Source organism: Papio anubis, chromosome 2 (assembly GCF_008728515.1).
Source record: "Papio anubis isolate 15944 chromosome 2, Panubis1.0, whole genome shotgun sequence".
In the NCBI taxonomy this organism is placed as follows: domain Eukaryota; kingdom Metazoa; phylum Chordata; class Mammalia; order Primates; family Cercopithecidae; genus Papio; species Papio anubis.
Genome location: NC_044977.1, coordinates 164,105,914 through 164,121,569, shown reverse-complemented (window position 1 = coordinate 164,121,569; position 15,656 = coordinate 164,105,914). Strand labels below are relative to the sequence as shown.

Here is a 15,656-nt window from a genome sequence, read left to right as displayed (position 1 = left end):
GATGTTCATAGGTCTGCTTGCTGCAGATGAGTTCAATTCCTGATATCCTTGTTAACTTTCTGTCTTGTTGGATCTGTCTAATGTTGACAGTGGAGGTTGGAAGTCTCCCATTACGTATGGGAGTCTGGTCTCTTTGTAAGTCTCTAAGGACTTGCTTTTATGAAATCTGGGTGCCCTGTATTGGGTGCATATATATTTAGGATAGTTAGCTCTTCCTGTTGAATTGATCCCTTGACCATTATGTGTAATGGCCTTCTTTTGCCCTTTTGATCTTTGATGGTTTAAAGTCTGTTTTATCAGAGACTGGTATTGCAACCCCCTGCTTTTTGTTCTCCATTTGCTGGTAAATCTTCCTCCATCCCTTTATTTTGAGCCTAAGGGCTGTCTCTGCGTGGTGAGATGGGTCTCTGAATACAGCAGGACTGATGGGTCTTTGACTCTTTATCCAGTTTGCCAGTTCGTGTCTTTAATTGGAGCATTTAGTCCATTTACATTTAAGGTTAAGATTGTTATGTGTGAACTTGATCCTGCCATTATGATATTAACTGGTTATTTTGCTCGTTAGTTGATGCAGTTTCTTCCTAGCCTCGATGGTCTTGACGATGAGAGGAGGAATTTTTTAAATGTCCCGAATAGGCAAACATATAGAGACAGAAAGTGGATAAGCAATTGCCTGGGGGTAGGAGTGAGAGGATAGGTGGGGGGCTTGGGGGTCAGAAATGGGAAATGACTAGTAAAAGTCATGGAGTTTCTTTTTTGGGGTGATTAAAATTTTCTAAAATTGATTGTGATGATGTTTGTACAACTCTGGAGCATACTAACAGCCATTGGATTGTATACTTTAAATGGATGAATTGTATGATATGTGAATTATATATCAACAAAACTGTTTTTAAAAAAAAACAGAATAAAATATGGCTTATTCTTATCTGCAGGCCCCCCTCTAACATTTGAAGGGCTTGAAATGGAAGCCCACCTACCAAAATATCCAAATATTTACAAGTTATAAATCAAGTGAGCAAGCCATCAAATCAAATATATATTATGCTCTTGCCTTGACAAATATAGCTACACAATCACCTAGAAAGCCACCCTTGCATTTAGAAACCTGCAGGTCCTCAGGATGCTATGGTGGAACACAGAGGTGAGAGAAGCACAGCTTCTGGATTCTGACCCATGCCTTGCCCTCATTGCTTCCAACCCCTGCATTTATCTTGACTGCAGGGGCCAGCACACATAGATACAGGCATATAAGTCTGCAGGTCCCAGGTCTGTCCACACTCCCAAGCCAAGAGCCATCCCACGGCCACCTCTCAGAACTAAGGGTGCACACATCAGTGAGATAGTGAAATAATGAGATAGTTCTCACTTATCTTTGAGAAGAGAAACCCAGGAAGGAGGCCCACCAGGTCCTGGAGATGCATATGGACCACTCAGGGGTATATGAGCAGAAAAATCCAAGACGCCAGATTATCCCAAAGAGTAGTCCGAAAGGTGGGCCATGAGTTTTGAGTGGGCACCACCCTCTTGGCCCTGCAGACCCTTTGCCATATAAAAGAGAAGCACAGCCCAGAGTGGGGTTCTCTAAAGCAGTGCTACTCAGCATATGGTCCTTAGACCAGCAGCATCAGCATCATGTGGAAGACTGATAGAAATGCAGACTCTCAGGCCCCACAACAGGCCCCACCGCCACAAAAACTCAGGAGTGGAGTCCAGGAATTGAGTTTTAACAAGACTTCCTGAATTCTGATACATGCTAAAGTTTGAGACTCACTGCTCTGATAAAGCATGAAGCTCAATGCCAGTAGCACCTCACTCCCAGCCCTTTTACCCAGGTCTAAGGACAACATGGCTTAAACATATTTTTTCTTTCCTGTAGGCTCATGTCACAGGTTCCATGTACATCTTTCCCAATTACCTTCAACTCACTGAATATTATCTGAGATCTGTATCGCATGTCAATTTCAGTGCTTACCTACACCTCCAACTTCCCCACCCCATAGCACTAGGTAGCTCTCTACTGTCAGATATTCTTAATTTCTGTAGTTATTTTGCTTTCTCTTTTAAATTTCCAGGAACTGCCTTCTTCACCTTTGGGTGCCTATCCCAAGGCCTTGTGGAGACCACAGACTCCATAACACATATTGACTGAAATCTGAAAAAGAAGAGAGAAAAGAATCTGCAAAGAAAAAGTGAAATGTAGGTTGAGCAAAAAGGAAATAACTTTCCTTTTACCCCAGTATCCTCTGGTTTTTTCCTCCTCTCTATCCCTGCTTATGCAAAAATAATTGGCTTCCATTTGAGTTGCGCCATTTTTAAGTCATGTGACCTTCACCAAGTTATCAAATCTTCCTGAACCTGTTCCCCCACTTTGCAAAAAGTAAGATGTGGTAAGTCTGAACTCAGGTGTGTGTTTATGAAAGCATTGGTTACATAATAATTGCTCAAAGAAGCCTAGCTTTCCTTGTTAAGGCCAAGAATTGCGATTGTGTGGTAAGGACACAGAGCAGGCATAAACATAGTTTGGCAGTTTAAGACCACACAGATCCACTTAGGAAAAGGAGTGGTTTCTTGAGGACACAAAAGCTGCAGACATTATGTCAGTGTGTCAGTGTGTCAGTGGGGCTCAGGGTAAGGAGCAGATTCAGATCCGTAAGGCCTTAAAACTTCAACAATTTGGAGGTGTGAGGTAGGGCTCATTAAGAAAAAAATTCTTTTACAAATTTTGCAAAAAGATATAACCTTGTGAACTCAGTGCTAGGGCCCTCCTGGGACTTGTAAGGGGCCTGCGCAAGTGGGAGCTCTGAAACTTAAGCTTCATCAGCTTCACGATAACTCATCTCTGGCCGGGTCTCAAGACAAAGTTGGGAGCCCTGAAGCAGATGATACAGACTGGCGGCTAGATTGGACACCAATAAAAAGAATTAAATGTGACCCATACCCCTTTTTTTCATCTTCCCTTTGGTCTTGCCTAAATGGAGGTTTCCCTTCTCCTTTTCTAGAAAAGTCTCTGAGTGTGGGTGAATTCTTTTTCCTTCACCTGTCTCTAGTCAGATCACATCACTATATTCACTCATCGCCTCCTTAAATCCCCAGGGTCAACACTCTTTCTTGGCTGCTTCCTGACTGATTTGACTCCAGATTCTGCTCAAATTTGTCCCCATGACTGTGGCTAGAAAAGTGGCCAGAAACCAAGAGCCCCATGTTTTGCTCCCCTACTAGCCAAGGACTCATTGAATCCCTAGGTCAAACCACTGGGGCCTCTGGGTCTTGATTTCTCACTCTCTAAAATGGGATGGCTCAATGGGCATTTCCCTTGTACCCCCATCCTCGAAGTCCTATGAACTGACGGGAGATGAGAGATGAATGAGGTCATGCTTTTAATAGACTTGGCACTCGTGAGTGGAAATGCACTGTTTAATTACAAGAAAAATCTATTCTCAGGGCTAAGAGTTCACTTCTTTTATTAAATAAAAGATTCTGGGGACAAAGTAAGCAGAAGCTTGTATGTGTAGCACTCAGCACTCACGGCGTGAGAAATGTTTATCAAAGAAGAACACACTGAAGTGTGGTTAGAACAAGGAAAAAAGTAAAAGGAAAGCTAGATCATTATCAGGTTTACTGACACTTAAAGGGGAAAAAAGGAAAGGGAGAGATAGAACGCAATCCTAATAAAAGAAAGAGAGAGAGCAATCCTAATGAGAGAGAGGGGAGAGAGAGAGGAAGAGAGAGAGAGAAGGCAATCCTACGGCAGAAAGAGAGAGAGAGAGAGACGGCAATCCTAATGAGGGAAAGAGAGAGAGAGAAGGCAATCCTAATGAGAGAAAGAGAGAGAGAGAGAGAGAGAGAGAGAGAGCCATCCTAGAGAGAGAGAGAGAAGGCAAGCCTCATGAGAAAAAGAGAGAGGGAGACGGCAATCCTAATGAGAGAGAGAGAGTAACTTAATGAGAGAGTGTAATTTAATGAGAGAGAGTGTAACTTAATGAGAGAGAGTAATCCTAATGAGAGAGAGAGAGAGAGTGCAATCCTAATGAGAGAGAGAGTGCAATCCTAATGAGAGAGAGAGTGCAATCCTAATGAGAGAGAGAATGCAATCCTAATGAGAGAGAGAGAGAGAGCAATCCTAATGAGAGAGAGAGAGAGAGTGCAATCCTAATGAGAGAGAGAGAGAGTAATCCTAAAGAGAGAGAGAGAGAGTGCAACTTAATGAGAGAGAGAGAGAGTGCAATCCTAATGAGAGAGAGAGAGCAATCCTAATGAGAGAGAGAGAGAGTGCAATCCTAATGAGAGAGAGAGTGCAATCCTAATGAGAGAGAGAGAGAGGCAATCCTAAAGAGAGAGAGAGAGAGTGTAATCCTTCGAGACCATCCTGGCTAACACGGTGAAACCCCGTCTCTACTAAAAAATACAAAAAAACTAGCCGGCTAGGTGGCTGGCTCTGTAGTCCCAGCTACTTGGGAGGCTGAGGCAGGAGAATGGCTGTGAAACTCCAGGAGGCGGAGCTTGCAGTGAGCTGAGATCCGGCCACTGCACTCCAGCCTGGGCGACAGAGCAAGACTCCGTCTCAAAAAAAAAAAAAAAAAAAAAAAAAAAGAGAGTGTAATCCTAATGAGAGAGAGAGAGTGCAATCCTAATGAGAGAGAGAGAGAGTGCAATCCTAAAGAGAGAGAGAGAGTGCAATCCTAAAGAGAGAGAGTGCAATCCTAATGAGAGAGAGAGAGTGCAATCCTAATGAGAGAGAGAGAGAGACTGCAATCCTAATGAGAGAGAGAGAGAGAGTGCAATCCTAATGAGAGAGAGAGAGAGAGAGTGCAATCCTAATGAGAGAGAGAGAGAGAGAGAGCAATCCTAATGAGAGAGAGAGAGCAATCCTAATGAGAGAGAGAGAGAGTGCAATCCTAATGAGAGAGAGAGAGTGCAATCCTAATGAGAGAGAGTGCAATCCTAATGAGAGAGAGAGAGAGAATGCAATCCTAATGAGAGAGAGTGCAATCCTAATGAGAGAGAGAGAGAGAGTGTAATCCTAATGAGAGAGAGAGTGCAATCCTAATGAGAGAGAGAGTGCAATCCTAATGAGAGAGAGAGAGTGCAATCCTAATGAGAGAGAATGCAATTCTAATGAGAGAGAGTGTAACCACGAGAGAGAGAGAGAGAATGCAATCCTAATGAGAGAGAGCAATCCTAATGAGAGAGAGAGTGTGCAATCCTAATGAGAGAGAGAGTGCAATCCTAATGAGAGAGAGAGAGAGAGAATGCAATCCTAATGAGAGAGAGAGTGCACTCTTAATGAGAGAGAGAGAGAGAGAGTGCAATCCTAATGAGAGAGAGAGTGAACTTAATGAGAGAGAGTGCAATCCTAATGAGAGAGAGAGAGAGTGCAATCCTAATGAGAGAGAGAGAGAGAGAGTGCAATCCTAATGAGAGAGAGAGAGAGTGCAACCCTAATGAGAGAGAGAGAAAGAGAGCAATCCTAATGAGAGAGAGAGAGTGTAATCCTAATGAGAGAGAGAGAGTGTAATCCTAATGAGAGAGAGAGAGTGCAATCCTAATGAGAGAGAGGTGTGTGTGCAATCCTAATGTGAGAGAGAGAGAGAGAGTGCAATCCTAATGAGAGAGAGAGAGTGCAATCCTAATGAGAGAGAGAGAGAGAGAATGCAATCCTAATGAGAGAGAGAGAGAGAGAGAGTGCAATCCTAATGAGAGAGAGAGGGCAATTCTAATGAGAGAGAGAGAGAGAGTGCAACCCTAATGAGAGAGAGAGAGCAACCCTAATGAGAGAGAGAGAGAAAGAGAGCAATCCTAATGAGAGAGAGAGTGTGTAATCCTAATGAGAGAGAGAGAGAGAGAGTGCAATCCTAATGAGAGAGAGAGAGACAGAGTGCAATCCTAATGAGAGAGTATAGAGAGAGAGAGAGCAATCCTAATGAGAGAGAGAGAGAGGGGAGGGGGCAATCCTAATGAGAGAGAAAAGGCAATCCTAATGAGAAAAGAGAGACAGAAGGCAATCCTAAAGAGAGAGGAGAGGAGAGAGAGAGAGAACAATCTCAGTGTGAGAAGGAGGGAGAGAAAGAGGAGAGAGAAGGCAATTCTAAGGACAGAAAACAAATAAAGGAAAACAGGGGCAAAAGTTTAAATTCAAACAACATTGTTAGAAACATGCCACCCTACCCCAGCCTTGCTCCTTCTTTCTATTAATTCAAACTGGGATTATAATATTCTCTGAAATTCACAGCTTAATGAAACTGAGCCCCAGGGAAGCAGGTCCACTTATGAGAGACACCAGAGCCAGTTTCTAGCAGAGATGAGATTAAGCCCAGTCTCTGGACCCCTGTGGAGAGATCTTTCCACTACACTGTCCTACTATATATAACAAATCAGCCTGAACAAAGTCTGCTGATATGCTAGTTTATTAATTTCAAGTATATATGGTGCTGGTATTGTTAGAATTGTCAAGTGTGAGACCCTTAAATTCTGCTTTCAATAAAATTTATTTGTAATTAACAGCATTCCTCACACAATTCATCAACCTACCGAGTTTTTTGCAATAGGTAAAACATCTCCCTCTAGGAGTTTATAGTCTAAGCTGAGGAAACAGAACCTAGACACATCAAAATTTGACAAATAATACAGACAAGGTTAAGATTTGGTGACGAAGGGTCCAAGGAGATGCTGGAAGAGTTTGGGAAGAGATGTCTTCCCAAAGAGATGTCTCTACATCCTGGAGGCTGGAGGAAGCGGGTCTTAAGCTGGGCTTGAAGAACTAGTGAATTCAGAGAGGAACAATGAGACCGCACGGTCAGCAAAAGGAACTGCATGGGTAAAGACCTGGAGATAGGAATCGTGGGCTATAGGGACAGTGAGTTCACCTATCTGACTAGATTACAGACTGTACAAAATCAGGATGCAAGGATGGAAAGAGTTTGTGGCCAGAATGGGGAAGGCAAAGTTAACTTTGAGCAAAGAGAGAAGAGATTTATCCTAAAGGCAAAAGCAGTCATTGAGATTCTGGTAATGGCATGATGAATATGTCAGAATTAATCTGGCTCTGGTAAGCAAAAACTATTCTAGGCTAAAATATTTGAGGGAGGGAGAGCTTTTCAGGTGCGAGTGGATCTGAAGTTAGAAAGCTTTTCAGGTGCGAGTGGATCTGAAGTAGGTTAAACATGTCCCCCTAACTCCAGTTTGTACCATCATTTTAAGCCGAACTTTTCATGATACATATGGGGAAAGGAAACTTCAGCCACATCCCAAAGACCAAAATAGAGGCATCCTCATCTATCAGGAGTCACAGTGACTAAAAACTTAGGTAATGTCCAGTTTGGAAGGGGTGTCTCCTCCAAAGTTCCCTTGAGTAGTATTTGTGTGAAAAGAAGCTAAAATTGTCACAACAGTAAGAAAAATGGGGGTTGTGGGGGTGACTGGAGTCAGAATTAGCACCATTTGCAGTCTGACCCCAGCCTCCAGCCCCTAAACTCCCTCAATACTAACTGCTGCCTCCAGGCAGAGCCAAGAGGAAATCCACAGCCACAAGCGGCTGTTTGTTTGAGCCTGGCTGGCAGTTCACCGGGACCAGCCGTAGTCCTTGCACAACCACAACTGTCAGTTGAAAAGAGGAGGAAGGACATCTGGGGGGCTTCAACCTTAAAATAAGATCTGTGAAGCCTTGCAAAAAACCACCTCCTGCGCAAGCTGCCTCTTAATACATTTTTATTATTCTTGGCTTTGGACTTCTGCACCTCTGCAGCTAGTGAAGCAAATGCATGAGTGGAATATGTTGAAATGGAATGTTTTATCTCTATTATATTTTGTGTTTGTGTGTGTGTGAATACACATAAGAGTAGGGCGACTAAGTCGCAGGAAGCCTTAAAGAAAATGCCAATTAGTACTTGCAGTGGGGAAAAATATTGCTGAAATTCAGTTTACTCTTTGAATAAGCCAACACATTGTTTGTTTCTTTCCCTAAAATGTTGGTCTTTTCACCCACCAAACTTTTGCATATGTAAGTGCCTGTCTGTAAACATTCTCCTTCTCTCCACTTATTGAAAGCCTTATCTTTCAAATTCCTTCTCTCTGCCAGCCTCCTCCTCCAAACCTTCCTCAGACCATGGGAGCCCACATGGCAAACTTCCATAATATTGCTAAATAAACCTCCATAGTAAGTTCCTACTGTATGCCCAACACTTTGCCAGGCATCAGGAAAAACAGGTTTCTGCCCTCAAGGAGTTCATAACCCATTAGAAGAAACAAATGCACAAACAGCTAGCCCTAGTCAAATAGGCCCCGTGATCTAATGGGTCACACATACTGAACATTAGCCTCAGTGCATAGCTACAGCCTTTACTAAGGGGGCAGTTTTAAGCAGCTCTGTTCACATCATATGACCTTGTAGTCCTCCAGTTGTAGCTGTTTGACCAGTGAAGGGCAACGAAGCCAAGGATAGACAATTGGCAGGCTGGTCAGCAGCCTATGAAGTGGCTGGGCCTAAAGCAGTCTCCCCACACGGGGTTTAGCCAATCAGATACCTTTTCTTAGGAACATGGCAGCAATTGCAAGAGTAAAAGATGAAAGGTTGCGAGGTAGAAGGAGGCAAGACAATTATGATGGGTGCAGAAGAGCCAGCAACAACCTCTATAATAGTAAATATTTATTGAGTGCCTACAATGCACCAGACTTGTTATAATTATTCCCATTTTATAATAGAAGAAAATAAGAGAGATGAAGCAATTTCACATTTTGGGGGTCTCAATTCAAATATCACCCCCTCACACAGACCACTCTTTTTTTTTTTTTTTTTTTTTTGAGACGGAGTTTCGCTCTGTCGCCCAGGCTGGAGTGCAGTGGCCGGATCTCAGCTCACTACAAGCTCCACCTCCCGGGTTCATGCCATTCTCCTGCCTCAGCCTCCCGAGTAGCTGGGACTACAGGCGCTCGCCACCTCGCCCGGCTAGTTTTTTGTACTTTTTAGTAGAAACGGGGTTTCACCATATTAACCAGGATGGTCTCGATCTCCTGACCTCGTGATCCGCCCGTCTCGGCCTCCCAAAGTGCTGGGATTACAGGCTTGAGCCACCGCGCCCGGCCAGACCACTCTTACACAATTAGAAGTCTCTCTTATCCCTTGCATTAAAATCAGTTGCAATTCCTCTGCACTTTCGCTTAGTCACTTTTATTGTAGGAATAGAAGCTCACTTACATGGTGATGGGTGTCATGGAGTTCCAGAGGAGGATGACCCTCCTAATTTACTGTACCACTACCAGACCCTCCTAATTTACTGTATTTAGAACCTCACTACTCAAAGTGTGGTCCCTAGACCAGCAGCATCAGCATCAACTGGGAACTTACTAGAAATGTAAAATCTCAGTCTCCATCCCGGACCAACAGACTCATCCATCATCTGCATCCCAGATGATTTGTTTCCACATCAAAGTTAGAGAAGCACTTTTTAAAAGTAATTTTATATTACTTACATTACTTTATATTGCTTATGACAGTTGTCTCCCTCAATAAGACTGTGGGTTCCATACGGGCAGGGTTTTTTCAAAACTTGACCATATCACCTCTTTATTCCCATGTGCTAGACATTTCAAAACCACTGGCTTAATTAATAAATGATTTTGCCCAAATTCTCATTGCTAATAAGTAGCTAATAAATAGTGGAGTCAAAATCACTACCCGGGACTCTGAAATCTAATTAGGTGGCTTCCTGTTTGAAATACTTATTCCCCCAGCTCTGGGAGTGCAGGAGACTGACAGTCTCAACTGAGCCCCTCCCTGAGGTGCCCTCAGCACCCCAGCCATGGTTACAACCCCTTCCCAGGGGCAGTCTGCCTCCAAGGACTGGTGGATGGGGGACATACAAAGACTCGCCCCCTCTTCCCTCAATTTGAGACAAGTTCAAAGAACCATCGCAGCTCCAGAGCTCCCCGTGGTATCAGCTAAGTCCTTTGTGCTGCTGCATTGCAGGCCGACTTCTCCTTCCGTCCAATCCTGTTTTCTTCACTTCCCCACAGGAATCAGTCCCAAGAGCACCACTCTTAACATTTTCTGTACCCACATTTACATCTCAGAGTATGTTTTCAGGGAACCCAATCTGAGATCAACTGACATATACAAAGAGGTGGAGTCACATTGATGGTGCACTCCTCAGGACAGATGCAGGAGCTGCTGCCAAAAAGCTGCCCAGAATCATTTCCAGATTTCATGAGGGCCAGTTCATCCTCCTCTGGAACTCCATGACACCCATCACCATGTAAGTGAGCTTCTATTCCTACAATAAAAGCAACTAAGCGAGAGAGGTATGAGGAGGAGACTGCGAAAGTGCAGAGGAATTGCAACTGATTTTAATGCAAGGGATAAGAGAGACTTCTAATTGTGTAAGTATTGTCTTGAAAACAAGATTTTAAGTCAGGCTGCAGTGTAACTTAAAAACACTAGGCAAGTAGTATATTTGTCACTAGGCAAGCATGTGACAAATACTGAACAGACCATAAGGCACCAAAAACAAAAGCCTAAATATCAAAAGTAAAGTCTAAATAAAGAAAAATGAATGTTTTTCTCCCACTGAAGGCATGAATTAGCATTTGCATTTAGCCATAAAGTATACAACACACTTTATGTAATCTGATGTGGTAATCTTAGCATTGGAAAGTGGGCGAATTGGCCTCAAATAGTATCCAAGAGGGTTTTTGGTGACTGAAATATTTAAAGCACCTACAAATTGGTCCCATTCAATAGTCCTGAAGGCAGGGTTCCAGAGAGAAGGAAAACAGTTGAGAACAAGACTGATCTCTAAATAGTGGTCCAATTTCAGCCATCTGCCAATGGTTGTGTTTTCTTCTGAGTCTTTGAGACATACAGGACTTCCAGTTACTCTCCTACCTCAAACAACTAAAACATGGAAAAAATACATGAAACAATAAGGATTGAGACATTGAACATCAGGCAATGAAGAGCAAGGACTCCTGAAAGACAGAAAACAAATGAAGTGTACCCTACAACTGTTCCAGTTTACTGCCTGAAGAAAGCTTCTGGGCCATGGTACAGGGAGGGGAAATCCAGGCAAGGTCCAGTGGTCTCCCTGAGTTAAGGAGACAGAACTAGGAGTCTACAAAAGCCAGGGAAGCTAGAATTCATAGGGCAGACTATCTGAGAGGAGAGTTCTATATAGAGAGGGGACTCTGAAGATATGCAGAGGGTCCCGTGGCGTGTTGAATTGAGTACTAACCAGCAGTGCATATGTGTCCAGAGATTAGAGGAACTAGTGCCCAGAGCTTCAGTAACAGGGAAGACTTAACCCTATATGAAGTGCAGCTCTGGTTCACCTAGAAAAGCTTAAAAGCCAGATTTGGAAGGCTAAAACTAGCTCTGAGTAATTCAACCACATCTCAGAACAAAGCTCAAAACTGTAGAAGTGTTCATAAGGTATATTCACAATGATAGGCATCAAATTAAAAATTACCAGGCACACAAAGTAGCAAGAAAATGCAACCCATCTGGGCCAATTGAAACTGACCCACAAATGACACAGATGATAGAATTAGTAGACAGAAACATGAAAACATATAGTATAACTGCATTTCATATGTTCAAGAAGCTAGAGAAAAGATTGAACATGTTAAGCAGAGACACAGAAGATAACTTTCAATAATCAAACTTCTAAAAATGATGCACAATGGATGAAGGCATGAGGTCTGCACTAAGAATCCTCAGAAGTCCTTGTGCTTTTCCCAGAAAAATGAAAGCTCAGCTGGTATCCCTCTCTTCCACCCCTCCATCCCTGAGTGGAAACTTACAGAGCTGCTATTTTGGCACTGTTCAACAAAGGATACGCTTCTGGCTTCCTGCAAAGGTTGGAGCTCTGGAGAGGATGAAGAAAGATCAGCTGCCACAAAGGGGCAGCAGTTCTCTTCTTGTAAGGCAACTGGTGCCAGGCAGAGCAAGGGATGGGAGGCCAGAGGACATGAGTCCCCTCAGCCTCCCAACTCTCAGCAGCTGTGTGACTTTGGGTAATATATTAACCTCTCTGAACCTCAGTTTTTTAATCTGTAAAATAAGGATGATAATGATGATCATACTCATTTTGTAAGATTGTTGTGACAATTCTATTGCATCAAATAAGGAGATGCATTTGAAAGTTCTTTGTCAAGTCCAAGTATTGGTACTTATTTTTGCATACCATAAAAGCCAGGAGATATGTACCAGCATTTGTGGGCATGTTATATGTTCTTTCTCAATCCCCAGCCCCACCCCCAAAAATCTCTTAATCATGTTTATCTTTTTATCAACATGCCTCTGACATTCTTTGGGGCTTCTCAGTTAATAGTAAATAAAGTAAGAGCAAGTAAGGCATTATTTGAAAAACTAAAAATGGCAGAGAAAATTTAAAAGCTAGCTATTCTGGTTCTCTATGTTGTGTAACAACCACTGAGAACTGCACAGTGTGAAACAGCTACCATTCCATGATGCTCACTGACTCAGTGGGTTGGCTTTGGGACTGCAGTGGGAATGACTTGTTGCTGCTCCTTTGTGTCTGGAGCCGCACCTGGGAAGAATTGAACTTCTATGGGCTGGACTCATCTAAAACCTTTTTCTCTCACATATCTGCACTTGGACTAGGATGACTTGAAAGCTGGACTTCGCTGGGACTATCACCTGAAGCACTTACATGAGGCCTTTCTGTGGACTGGGTCTTCTCACAGCATCACAACTGGATTCCAAGAAGGATGATTCAGAAAGTATCCCCAAGAGGGAGGATTGTAAGAGAAACAGGGAGAAGATATTGCTTTGATTTTCTACCCTTGACAGTTCCTCATTTATTGAAGCAGTTACAAGCCCACCCAGATTCAACGGGAAGGGACAAGGCCTCCCTTTCTAACGGGAAAAGGAGCAGAGTACTTGGGGCCATGTTTTAAGCGTGCCACACTTGCTATCTAAATTCTGCACAGCCAAAGTAGTATTAACGCTTATTCAAGTTCTCAGAATAAATGATTGTCAACGATGCTATCTTTCCCTAAATTAGTCTAGTCCAAGAAAACCTCACCTTCAGTAGTTCAGTCCTCTGGTTTATCTGGGCCATCATTTACATTCATCATTTTGTATCATCACTGAGGACTACAAATAGCATTGTATTGGCAACCAGGAAAATTAGGTCTGGCTTGTCAGAGCATAACATTCAAACCCTCCCTCAAAATTATTAATAGGATGGAATCAATTACAGAGTTGCCCTCTGACCTTAATTCAGATGATCCTAGGACACTACAAAAGAGAAAGTTTTTCCTGAAGCAAAATGAAAAATCTCAGAAAAATTTAACTGATAGTGTGTTTGTATTAGAATTCCTACTCTGAAAGAGGCTACTCCAAAGAAAACTGAGGTTAATAAAAGTATGCATAGAATAAGGGACATAAGTAAAAACAGGCCTCTTTCTGAAGGGATTACGTTTGATGCTTTTCAAGTTTTATGACAAGAATGACAAGCCCAGTGTGAATGAGAAGGACTCAGGCTTAATATTTATTGTGGGATAACGGGAGTGGTGTTAGGATGCAAACATATCCAAAAAGTTAGCACAAGAGCTTGGGAAAAACTCTGCCTTCAGAAACATGCCAAAGTTGCTTCTAAAAGTTAAGCTCAAGTCAATGGCTGGAGCTTTATAAGCTGGGAGGACAGTGTTGAGAAGCCCTGCTCATTTGGTTTGGTTTGAACAAAAATAGAGCCTTTTATTTAGAAAGAAAAAGAGAATCACCAAAAGTGACAGTTCTTGTGAAAGGAAAAGTGTAGATTCCAGGCTCCTGAATGATGTGAGAAGTAGCCACATAGCTGCCTCTTTTAGCAAAGAATTCATGACACCTTCCAACTGTTTATTTATACATGAAGTGTGCATGAAGAACAGAAAGGCAGCTCCATGCAGTGGTTGGAAATGGGGCCCTGGAACAAATCCTGGATTTGAATTCTAACTGCTGTTTACTAATTGTGTGACCTTGTATAAAATTATTTTGTCTTGTCTCCTCTAAGATTTAATATCCTCATCTGTAAATGTATATAAAAACTTAACATAGTGTATAATTCATTAAAAATGCACCCTAAATTCCCATTTTTATCATTGTGTTTATTTTCTTACAGTTTCTATTAGTTTCATTTCATAACCCATGCTTATTATAGAAAATAACAAAAGTCACCCATAAAACTGCCATCTAGAAACCATTTTTTTGACATTTTAGTATATTTCATTTAGTCTTCCTACAATGCATTTTCTCTGTCTGAGATCTCATGAGGGATATACCTTTGCATGCTGTATTTTTCCCTTCTGATCACAGGATCAGTATTTTCCATGTAACTAAAAATCCTTGATGACTATTCCGTTGGATGACATAGCCTCCCACTGTACACTTATGTAACTCTCTTAACTGTAACACAAAAATCTCTCTGGGGAAAAAAATAAGTTTGTGTTCTTTTCTTTGGGAGAGAAGCAGCTAGGAGGCACCTGCATTGCAGGGGTTGTTTGTGCTGTCTACATACTTAAGAAGTAATAGGAGCAAGGGATTTGAGGCATAAAGGCATTAAAATATAGCCCTAGATCTGTCCACACGAGGAACATGGTCTTAGCTACTAGTCCAGTTTTCCAGATTTCCAAGTATGAATTTCTACATAATTTCCTCAAGAAATCACAAACCTATGACTTTCACAAGGAAATTATTTCGATTTTCTGATTTCCATTTAAGTATCTCCTGTTACTTCTACTTCTGAAAAGGCTTTTTTTTAGAACATATAAGAAAGCATGGTTGTTGTGGTTAAAAATCGCCTTCCTGCCCATCACAAATAAAGCTATTTTCTTCTCTTTCTTAAGTGTTCTGAGAAATCAGCAGGTAATTAAGGGAAGATATTTATTAATAAATATATGGATGTTCTGTAATTGCCAGACATACATGAACGAAGCTGGGAGTTAACACAGATATATTTCTGCTCACACAATGCAGTCATTAGTTGGGTTGGCTTTTGTTGAACAATTTTAAAGCCTTGATTTGTCCATGTTTGTTTTAGACATCCTTGCCTAAACATCTAATGCTCTGTAGAAGTGCTTCCTACGTTTGTTATTAAAGCTTCTTATGCTCTGGTTTGGGGTATGTCTCCTTCCACAGGCCACCAAGACCAAACAGAAAATGCCTTGAAATGCAAACAGTCCCTGAATTATTATACCTATTACTTTTTATTAGTAGTAAAAACAAAAAAGAAACAAGGCACAGTTCTATTTATGCAGAGCAGTTAGAACATAAATAATAATAAAATGCTAAAACTATAAAACTACTTACATGATATTAATTTAATTCTTATAAAAAGTAGGTGTAGGTATTGCCTCCATGTTAGCAGATGTAGTACATTTTGCTTTCATCCAATATTTATAACCAAAAAACATTTTGGTTTAGGAAATAAAGTAGTGATAAAAAATTACAGTCTTTGAATATTGGGCTTTGACTAGTCCCCTGCTGCCCTTTATTGTATGTTTCAGTAAAATACAGTACATCTTGCTGTTTTATTTCATTGTTTGTGGCCCGTGCAAAATCCTATTGTCCAGCTGCCCGGCATAAATGAACAACAAATCAGAAGAACCAGAGAGACACTTTAACTGATTAAACTGGGTTTGGAATTTTCCTTTTACTGCTA

At 41.8% G+C, this 15,656-nt stretch overlaps 1 long non-coding RNA gene across 2 annotated transcripts in view; it reads right to left on the bottom strand.

The window, feature by feature from the left end:
• The window catches only part of LOC103882384, a 176,375-nt gene extending 164,517 nt beyond the window's left edge, over positions 1-11,858 (bottom strand). For both annotated transcript variants that reach the window (XR_644190.4, XR_004181979.1), the window contains exon 1: positions 11,794-11,858. This is a non-coding gene — a long non-coding RNA (uncharacterized LOC103882384). The remainder of the gene's footprint in view (positions 1-11,793) is intronic.
• Between the last annotated feature and the right edge of the window lie 3,798 nt (positions 11,859-15,656).